Below are 10,877 nucleotides of genomic sequence, written 5' to 3' on the forward strand. Positions count from 1 at the left end.
GGGGACCGGAGGGTGTGTTCCAATTATAGGGGAATCACACTTCTCAGCCTTCCTGGTAAGGTCTATGCCAGGGTACTGGAGAGGAGAATCCGGCCGATAGTCCAACCTCGGATCCAGGAGGAGCAGTGTGGTTTTCGTCCTGGCCGGGGAACACTGGACCAGCTCTCCATCGGGTGCTTGAGGGTTCATGGGAGTTTGCCCAACCAATCCACATGTGCTTTGTGGACTTGGAGAAGGCATTCGACCGTGTCCCTCGTGATGTCCTGTGGGGGGCGCTCTGGGAGTATGGGGTCCGGGGCCCTTTGCTAAGGGCTGTCCGGTCCCTGTATGACCGGAGCAGGAGCTGTGTTCGCGTTGCCGGCAGTAAGTCAGACCTGTTCCCGGTGCATGTTGGACTCCGCCAGAGCTGCCCTTTGTCACCGGTTCTGTTCATTGTATTTATGGACAGAATTTCTAGGCGCAGTCAGGGGCCGGAGGGGGTCCGGTTTGGGGACCACAGGATTTCATCTCTGCTGTTTGCAGACGATGTTGTCCTGATGGCTTCATCGAACCAGGACCTGCAATGTGCACTGGGGCGGTTTGCAGCCGAGTGTGAAGTGGCTGGGATGAAGATCAGCTCTTCTAAGTCTGAGGCCATGGTTCTCGACCGGAAAAAGGTGGCTTGCCCTCTCCGGGTGGGTGGAGAGTCCCTGCCTCAAGTGGAGGAGTTCAAGTATCTTGGGGTCTTGTTCACGAGTGAGGGGAGGACGGAACGTGAGATTGACAGGCTGATCGGTGCAGCGTCTGCAGTGATGCTGTCGCTGTATCGGACCGTTGTGGTGAAGAGGGAGCTGAGTCGAAAGGCGAAACTCTCAATTTACCGGTCAGTCTTCGTTCTTACTCTCACCTATGGTCAAGAGCTCTGGGTAGTGACCGAAAGGATGAGATCGCGGATACAAGCGCTCGAAATGAGTTTCCTCCGCAGGGTGGTTGGGCGCTCCTTAGAGATAGGGTGAGGAGCTCAGTCACACGGGAGGAGCTCGGAGTAGAGCCACTGCTCCTCCACGTCGAGAGGAGCCAGTTGAGGTGGCTCGGGCATCTGTTCCGAATGCCTCCTGGGCGCCTCCCTCGGGAGGTGTTCCGGGCATGTCCCACCGGGAGGAGGCCCCGGGGAAGACCCAGGACACGCTGGAGGGACTATGTCTCTCAGATGGCCTGGGAACGCCTCGGGGTCCCCCCAGAGGAGCTGGAGGACATTTCTGGGGTGAAGGAAGTCTGGGAGTCCCTGCTTAGGCTGCTGCCCCTGCGACCCGGCCCCGGATAAGCGGACGAAAATGGATGGATAATAATAATAATAATAAATATAGCCGCAAGCGGCGATGATCGGCCCTCGCTCGAGCCTACGCCGCGCCCACGCCACGCCGCACCTCGACCACACTGAGCCCTGCACATGCCGTGCTCCACGAATGCACCTTACCCCTTGATCTAACTCCCAAATTAACACTAACCCCGAAACGCACCTGAACTCCTAACTGTAGCCCAGACCTTAGGCCAAACCTTACCCCTAACCTAACCCTAACCTTAACCTTAATTGAACTGTACAATTTTTCTCAATTTCTGTATGTGCTGATTTTTTTAAAAATCCAAGATGGTGGACTTCCGGTTTGGCAGGGGGGCGTGGTCACAATATACTTTTTTGTTCCTATTCCCATGATGCATCTGTGTACCAAATTTGGTTTGAGTATGTCAAAGTTTTTGTTAGGACGTCCCATTGGCAAGGACAGATTTTTGATCTGTTCCCATGGCAACACGATGGGGGATGGAGTGTGGGCATCATTGACTTTTTTCATTAAGACCATGTCACAAATGTGTGTAGCAAATTTTGTATGTCTACGAAAAAGTACAATTTTATTGTTCCATACAATCTCCCTAGGGGGCGCTATTGCATCAATTTGAGATTTTATTATATAAATTTGTTCAGTGTCGGGGTGTCCACCAACTATTAAAGTTTGAGTGAAATCGGCCACAGTTTGTGCAAATTATCAGGCGTCGAAGTTTGATGGTGAGCCCCAAAAACAAACCCAAAATTTGCCTTGTTGCCACGGCAACACTGTTTGACCTTTTAAAAAGCTTTTAACAACTTTTAATGTCCCACTTGTCTAGATGATACAGAATGATTCTGGTGAGTCTGGGTCAAACGCCCAAGGACGAGTTCATTCAAATACAAGGACAGGAAATTGTCCCTTCAGCGCCAGGTTGCACGTTTGATTTAATATGGCGGACTTCCTGTTGGTTGCCTAGCAACCGCGTAATATACTTTTTTGTTCCTATTCCCATGATGCATCTGTGTACCAAATTTGGTTTGGTTACGCCAAACTTTTTGCCAGGCGTCCTATTGGCGAGGACTGATCTTTGGCTTGTTGCCATGGCAACACAAAAGGAAATGGCATCGGGGCGTAATTGACTTTTTTGATCGAGACCATATCACGAATGTGTGTACCAAATTTTGTATGTCTACGACAAAGTAAATTTTTGCACTTCCATGCAATTTCCCTAGGGGGCGCTATTGCACCCATTTGAGATTTTCTTATATGAATCTGTTCAGGGTCGGAGTGTCCACCAACGATTAAGTTGAGTGAAATCGGCCACAGTTTGTCCGAATTATCACTCGTCGAAGTGCGTCGAACTGCAGTGCAACAGTAACAATAGGCCCTACGCCACCCATGGCACTCGGGCCTTAATAATAATAATAATAATAATAATAATAATATATATAATAATAATAATAATAATAATAATAATAATAATTGGTCTGGATCTTAGGTAGAAATACATCAATTTACACAAAGACTGATTGACAGAAAACTTTTATTTACAACATAACATGTTCATCACATGTCCTTGCCTCCTTGCCTTCCTCGTGTACTTGTTTACCTAATATTTGTTGGCTGGTAGGTCAGACCCACCATCATTTCTGGGCTGTAGTAGACAGTCCGAAAGGGAGCTGTCGGAACTGTTGTTGGGTTGATATGTCCATGTATTTGTGGGTTTGATTATAATCCAGTGGTGCCATCATATCACGGTAGTTCCATACAGGCTGAGTGGGACCTGCTGGAGCTGCGGGGTGGGTGTAAGCTGCAGGTGTTGCATTGCTTTTCCGTTTCTTCTGCCCAAAGTTATCACTGGCGGACCACCCTGGGAACTTGGCCTCGTGCTCCCTCTTAGCCAGTCTTGCCTGCTCGAAATATGGGGCTTGTTCATCGTCTGCAAGCATTTTCCATCTTGCCCCGGCGATTTTGTTCACCTCTGCCGAATTTGTTATGTTAAATTCTTGCATAATAAGCTCCCTCTGCTCAGCCTTGTACAGCATGAAGGCATTAGGAGGTTTTTTGATGTATGGTTTGTTGACAGGACTGACTGTTGCTTGGGCTGCATTACTGGCCATTGCTATTGGTCCGGTTATCTGGAACATTGTTCTCCCATTGATTGTAACTGGACAAAGATTTGAGGGTCTGACAATTGCACATGGCATTTGTGGATTTGCCATTTGTGTAGATGGTCCAGGCACTTGTTGGTACTGGCTCCAGTTTGGTTGACTGTTCCCCGTGTTAGACAGTACAACTCTCTCTGGAGGACTGGAGTGGACCATCCATGTTGTTGGCTCAACGTGATGAGCTGTAGGCAATGCTCCTGTTGGTGCAGCTGGTCTGGAGTACGGTGGACTGTTTTGAGGAGCATAAAAGTTTTTCCTTGGGGCAGGTCCAACTTGTGAAGATGGGCCTGCTGTCACCGGGGACACTGGTGACGGTGTGGTGTTTTCCAGGGCAGAATTTTTTATTGAATTCTGAGCCCTATAGTATTCAGCAATTTGGTGTTGCAATGCTGATGGCATCTGGAAGTCCACAGGAGATGTTGGTGGAATTTCATTACCAGTGCCCATACTAATACGGCCGTCCAACATGGCTTCAATTTGTTCTGCCATCGCGTCCTCATCGGTGTCTGTCGAATAGTCCGACGACATCGACGTTTCTTGGATCTGTAAAAGCACACAAATACTTTGTTTTAATTTGTATAACTTAAAAGTGCACTGTCACATTTTGGTTGGGGGTTCGTCACCCGCTTGTTTCTATAGATACGTCATTGCTTTGCCTCAAATGTTCCACAGTAGGACATTAATTAGCTCTGCCTCACATTTATTAAACTACAGGTAGTTTTGTAGCTCAAAAATGCCCAGAAAATAGGCATTGTGACTGAGAGCGGGGTTGCCTGTCCACAGATCTGACCTGTAACTTGTTCCGGTTTGGTCTCCATGAAGATAGAAAGGTGTAATACCATACTGTGAAACATTCCAGATAAAGAAATAACATCTCCAAAAACATTTGACAGAACCTCCAACAGAAAAGCTACACAATGCAACTATAAAGCACCAAAAGTTAACTTCTAGGGAAAAAAAATTATTTACCAACACATACTGTTTTGTGGCTGATGTAAAGAAAGCCAGCTAAAGTTTGAATAGCACTGTGTCCTATGTGTGACTGTCTGTGTGGGATGGGAGTTTACCTGCGATGCAGAGGGTGGAGGGGGACTGGCTTTAGGCGAGTTTCTTGCACCGTTGGCCTGTTTTGCCACCTCCAGAAGGCTCTCCGGTCGGGAGTAAGGATTGTTTAGAGGAGAATAAAAGTTTTTCCTTGGAGAAGGCCCGTGTGATCTGGAGGACCCCGGTGTTGCTGGAGAGTCCAGTGCTCGTGAGTTGCTCTCAGTGTCCTCACTTAAAAAGCCGTTCATCATGGCTTCAAGTTCAGCTGCCATCTCCTTCTCTTCCTCTGTAACAGGATCCAACTCCTACAGAAAAAAAAAAAAAAACACTTTAAATGATCTACCAACACATTATTACAACTGTTTTATGGTTGATATAAAGAAATTCCTAGCAAAAGTTTGAATAGCACTGTTTCTATGTGTAACTTGTTTGTGTGGGATGGGAGTTTACCTTCGATGGAGAGGGCCCCTGTTTCGCTGGAGAACCCTGTGGCCATGTGTCCTCAGTTGTCTTTCTGATAAAGTCATGCAAAATGGCTTCAATTTCAGCTATAAACGCGTCATCATACTCTGCCAACTCTTCAAGCGGCGTTTTCATTTCTTGGATCTGTAAAAACACACAAATACTTAAAAAAAAAAAATTTGCATAACTTAAAGGTGCACTGTTTAATGGATTATAATTTCTAGAGTTAAAAAACACATCATAACTACAGTTTTAAGGTTGATATAATGTTTTAACTGTCTGTGTGGGATGGGAGTTTACCTTTGATGTAGAAGCCGTTGGGGTGCTGCCTTTAGGTGAGTTTCTTACACCTTTGGCCTGTTTTGCCACCTGCAGAGGGCTCTCCAGTCTGGAGTAAGGACTGTCTCGAGCAGAGTAAAAGATTTTCCTCGGAGAAGGCCCGTGTGATCTAGAGGGCCCTGGTTTGGCAGGAGAGTCAGGGGACTGTGTGGTTCTATCAGTGTCCATGTTGATATGGTCTGCCAATATGGCTTCAATTTGGGCTGACATATGATCCAGCACCTTATCTTCTGAGTTCATTGTCCTGTTGTGCATGGATATCTGTAAAAACATACAAATACATTTAAACTCAACATACTTAAGTGCCAACATGTACTGTGCTTAACGTCCAGATCATATTTTGCACTTTAAACTACTACAACACATAGACATGTTTTACGGTGTTTTAATAACACTGTCTACAATCTGGCCTTTGAATACACCATGTGCATTTTGAAATATTTTATCACTCCAAGCTACAATTTGCAAATCAGATGTTATGTCGAAACATTTACTCTAAAATTAACTTTACTTGTGAACTAGTTTTCAGAAATACCTTTTACTCTTACTTGAATAACTTCTTGAAACACTATGTACATGTACTTAAGTCATATTATTTTGAAGTAACAATTAGTACAATCATAAAACTCATGAATTATGTGTCGAAACAACATTACTGACCAAAACATGTTGACAGAGTAGTCCAGTGTGATTTTTTTTTCATTTATGTTTCGTTTTCAGAGTTACAGTGACCACTAACAGCGACTACTTACCACGTATCCGATGTGAACAGGTAGATGAAGCTTTGTTTGGGCTGATGACTTGTAAAAGTTGAGGAGAGCTTGCGATATGCTGCTATCTGTTTGCCGTCCTGGACGAAAGTGGACAAACTGAACACAACTCTCCCTTATACACCTCCGATGTGATGTGACATCACATCGTGTACCATGACGACGGAACTGTATATGCTAATGAGAGAGTGTTTTTGATATATTTGAAAGTAAACAATATTGTGACCTGGCTTAACTTGGTTAGCTGCATAGAAAAATAATACGATCTTCCAAAATCAAATACATGGAATCATCTTAATCCATTACCAATAAATATATGTGTTGTAACAGTCTGGTAAATACTTGAGTACTTTTGAAACTTTTTGTAGTAGTCATAATATGTGACATAGTCTGACAAAACCTTACCAACATTGTTCATCAGCTGTTTTAATATTTATTGCACTGCTAAAATGACATGTTTAGAGTTTTTTTTTTTTGTATCAAACTGTTGTGTAGGGCTGTGCAAATCAATCTGAAGTATTGGTGTATCAATACCGAAAGGAGTATTAAAATTGCATAGAAAATATTCAGATTGCTACTTTGTTGTTTACATTATTTACTTTATTTCTCCACATGATTTCTTACATTTAGTGATGATTTTAGCTCATGTGATGATAACCCTGCCTCTTTTCTCTTCGCTCAGAGTCGTGTTGTGTCTCTGTCTGATGCTCATACACAAACTAGTAGCAGTTTTACTTTTTAAATCAGTTGTGTTATTGCAATATCCAACACAGTAATCAAATATGACTGCCAAAGCTGAGAAATGAGAGGCTCTTGGAAGGTGAGGAAGGAACACCACAAGTCTTAGGGAAAAGCATTATTTACGTAAGAGTAGCTTAGAGAGTAACTGTCGGGACATATCATCTGATTTATAATATATAATTAATGTCATTGGAAGAACAGAGGCACAAAATCTGGTATTTTCAAGGGACAGACACAGCAAACGAGACAAACTAGCCCAGCCCAGTGTCTTTGTTACCTGCCCAGGTGAGAAGACAGCTGGAGAAAGTTCATCTAAGACCAAGTCAACCCTCGTGTGCTGAGGACATGTGCAGCACAGCTCACTGGGATCCTGCACTTTCTCCTCACCCTGAGTCTGAAGTTTGTAAGGATACTGGTGCTGTGGAAGACCTCCTGCATTGTGCCAGTGCCCAAGAAGTATATTCAATCTTGACTTAATGACTTCAGACCAGTTGCTTTGACGTCTCTTGGTATGAAAGTATTTGAGAGACTTGTTCTGGCTCAACTCAGATCCCTGGTGGCACCTTCCCTGGATCCTCTGCAATTTGTCTATCAGTGCCATTTAGGTATGGAAGATGCTGTAATCTGTCTTCTGCAGCCTGCTCACTCACAGCTGGATAGTGTTAAGGGCTCTGTGAGGATATTGTTTTTTGATTTCTCCAGTGCCTTTAACACAGTTCAGCCCTTTCTGATGAGTGAGAAGCTGCTCAGGTTGGGTGTCAGCTCCTCCATTGTCTCCTGAATTACTGACAACCTGTCAAGCAGACCTCAGTACGTGTGACAGGGAGCATCCTGTCTGATACTGTGGTCAGTAATGTAGGAGCCCCAGGGTACATTCCTGTTTCGGTTTCTGTTCACTCTGTACACCTCTGCTTTCCAGTACGGCTCCGGGTCCTGACAGCAGGTCTGTGATGACTCTGCAGTGGTTGGGTGCATCAGAGATGGACAGGAGCTGGAGGACAGGACACTGATTGCAAACTTTGTGCAATGGTCCCAGGCAAACCATCTGTTCCTGAACGTTGACAAGACTAAGGAACTGGTGACTGACTTCAGAAGAAAGAGGACATCAGTAGAGCTCATCACCATCCGGGACCCTGACATGGAACTAGTGGACTGCTACAAGTACCTTGGCGTCCAGGTGTACAGCAAACTGGACTGGAGGGACAACAGTAATGCTGTGTACAAAAAGGACATGAGTAGACTCTATTTCTTGAGAAAGCTTAGGAATGTCCCTTTCAATGGAGATCTTCTACCAGTCTGTGGTGGCCAGCACCCTATACTTGGCTGTGGTTTACTGGAGGGGCAGCACCAGTGAAAGAGACACTGGGCAGACTGACAAACTGATCCGTAAAGCTGGTCACGTGATCAGCTGTGAGCTGAAGACATTTGTTACTTTTAGGGACAGGAGGACACTGGACAAACTGCTCACTCCTGCTCTGTGCACCAGACTATAGTGGGACAGATAATACCCCCTGCAACTGTACAACAACTCACCCACTGCACCAGACTATAAAGGGACAGAGGAACTCATTCTCCAACAGGCTCGTAAAAGCTCTGCTCAAACAGTGACAGATACACTTATACTATACTCCATACAACTGTACAACTACTCACCCTTATGTAACGGATAATACTCCCTACAACTGTACAAAAACCCACCCTTTTGTAACAGATAATACTCCCTACAACTGCACAACAAATCACCCTTATGTAACAGATAACACTCCCTACAACTGTACAACAACCCACCCTTATGTAACAGATAATAGTCCCTACAACTGTACAACAAGTCACCCTTATGTAACGATGTCCTGTCAATCATCATATCCTTGTTGTACTGTCTTCCTATGACCTCTTGTATATAGCAGAGGTTTTACATTTTATTACTTAGGTATCCATCCATTTTCTTCCTCTTATCCAGGGCCGGGTCATAGGGGCAGCAGTCTAAACAGGGACTCCCAGACTTCCTTGACCCCAGACACGTCCTCCAACTCCTCCGGGGGGACCCCAAGGCATTCCCAGGCCAGCAGAGAGACATAGTCCCTCCAGCATGTCCTGGGACATTCCCAGAACAAATCCCGAGGGAGGTGCCCAGGAGGCATCCGGAACAGATGCCCGAGCACCTAAGCTGCCTCCTCTCCTTCTTGAACCCCCTCCTTGAACTGTCACCTTATCGTGGTGGAGAGGTTTGAGTGTCCGAATGATCCCGGGAGCTATATTGTCGAGGGCTTCATGCCCCTGGTAGGGTCACCCAAGGCAAACAGGTCCTGGGGGATGGGTCAGACGAAGAACGGTTCAGAAGCCCCTATGTTGAGTGCACCAACAAGGCCAGATACGTCGCCTGGATTGGTGTCACCGGGGCCCCACCCTGGAGCCAGGCCTGGGGTGGGTGCTCGACTGCAAGTGCCACAGCCCTAAGGAGTGACATGGGGCTGCCCTTCCGTGGGCCCACCACCTGTGGGAGGATCCATATGGGGCCGGTGCAAGGAGTTCTGGGCGGTGGTCAAAGGCGGGGATCTCGACGACCGTATCTCTGGACATGGAGACTACTTACTTATTTTTCTATTTTATTTTGACTTGTACATATACATATAAATCAATCAATCAAACTTTATTTGTATAGCACTTTTCATACATCTGAAATGTAGCACAAAGTGTTTTTTTTTTTTTTTTTTTTATGTCCTCTTTAGTGTTTCAATCAATCAAACTTTATTTACAAAAAAAAATTTACATACAAAAATGCTACACAAAATGCTTTACAGTTATTAAAAACAAAAGGTCCAGACCCAGTCAGAAAGCATGTGGTTTGGAGCAGAGTTCAGACTTTGGAGGAAGATACATTTACTGACAAAGAAGAAATTCATTTTGTCAACTGGACAAACCTTTATTTAGGTTGAAAACATTTCGCAGCTCATCCATGATACTTCTTCACTTGGATGAGCTGCCAAACGTTTTGGACCTAAATCAACTTTGCTTAGTGAACAAACTGAATTTATCCTTTGCCATGGATTCTACCTGGACGACTGAGGGATCTACACACATTTTGAACTGATTTAAAGGCTTTCTTGTGTATGTTTATTACGTTATTGAAAGCCATATTTACTTTTTTACAAAAGGAAAAATAAAATAAAAAATCTATACAAGGCTAAAGCATTTATTTTGTCATATGACCAAGCCATATGTACTTATATTATGTATTTTTTGTTGTCAGAATGAGTATTGGAGATAGCTAACGTTAAATAAAAGCAAACGGCTCTTACTGGGCTTGGTTAGTACTTGGATGGGAGACCACTGGAAACTCCAGGTGCCACAGTGGGGTGCCACCCGCAAAAACTATTGTTGTGTTCTTAGGCAAAACACTTCGCCCACACTTTGCCTAGTAAGAAAGTGGAGTGTGCATAAATGTGTGCAAGGAGCCGGTGGCAGCCTCGCTTACATCAGTCTACCCCAGGGCAGCTGTGGTTACAAAAGTATGGAACCCCTAAGTGAGGAATGAATAAATAATGAACTGTAAAGCGCTTTGGATGTCTCGAATGGTGCTATATAAATGCAATGAGTAATTAATTATCGTTACTGTTTTATATCATACAAAATATTTACAAATCAATACATTCATTGATTTTCATCTCCAAAGACAATTACTGCAAGTATAAAGGTCCCATATGGTCTAGCGGTTAGGATTCCTGGTTTTCACCCAGGCGGCCCGGGTTCGACTCCCGGTATGGGAACTACATTTTTCACGCGGCAGGAGCAGGTAATGACAGTGATTAGATCAAGTCTCTTACTCATGTTTCTGAAGTAAACTATGAGCACCATCAGTCTGTCGCCTGTGTAAATGGCCTATTACACTACATCCTTTTAGCGAATACACTGAAGTGAATTAATTTTTGCCTTCTTGTTTAATAAAAGTTTCCCACTAAAAATTGCACAATATCTTGTTTCAGTAATTATTTCTGCCGTCCTATTCCGGAGAGTGTGCGTCAAAAGTGAACAGCTTGGCAAAGAGTAAA

General features: G+C 44.6%; 1 non-coding gene across 1 annotated transcript; it reads left to right on the forward strand.

Annotated features, from left to right (window-relative positions):
- Positions 1-10,523: 10,523 nt before the first annotated feature.
- trnae-uuc (transfer RNA glutamic acid (anticodon UUC)) lies at positions 10,524-10,595 on the forward strand. Its single transcript has one exon. It is a non-coding gene; the product is annotated as a tRNA-Glu (tRNA).
- The last annotated feature ends 282 nt before the right edge of the window (positions 10,596-10,877 follow it).

This window comes from Boleophthalmus pectinirostris, unplaced genomic scaffold, assembly GCF_026225935.1.
Source record: "Boleophthalmus pectinirostris isolate CB_2022bp ecotype Guang Dong unplaced genomic scaffold, ASM2622593v1 HiC_scaffold_3, whole genome shotgun sequence".
Lineage (NCBI taxonomy): Eukaryota > Metazoa > Chordata > Actinopteri > Gobiiformes > Gobiidae > Boleophthalmus > Boleophthalmus pectinirostris.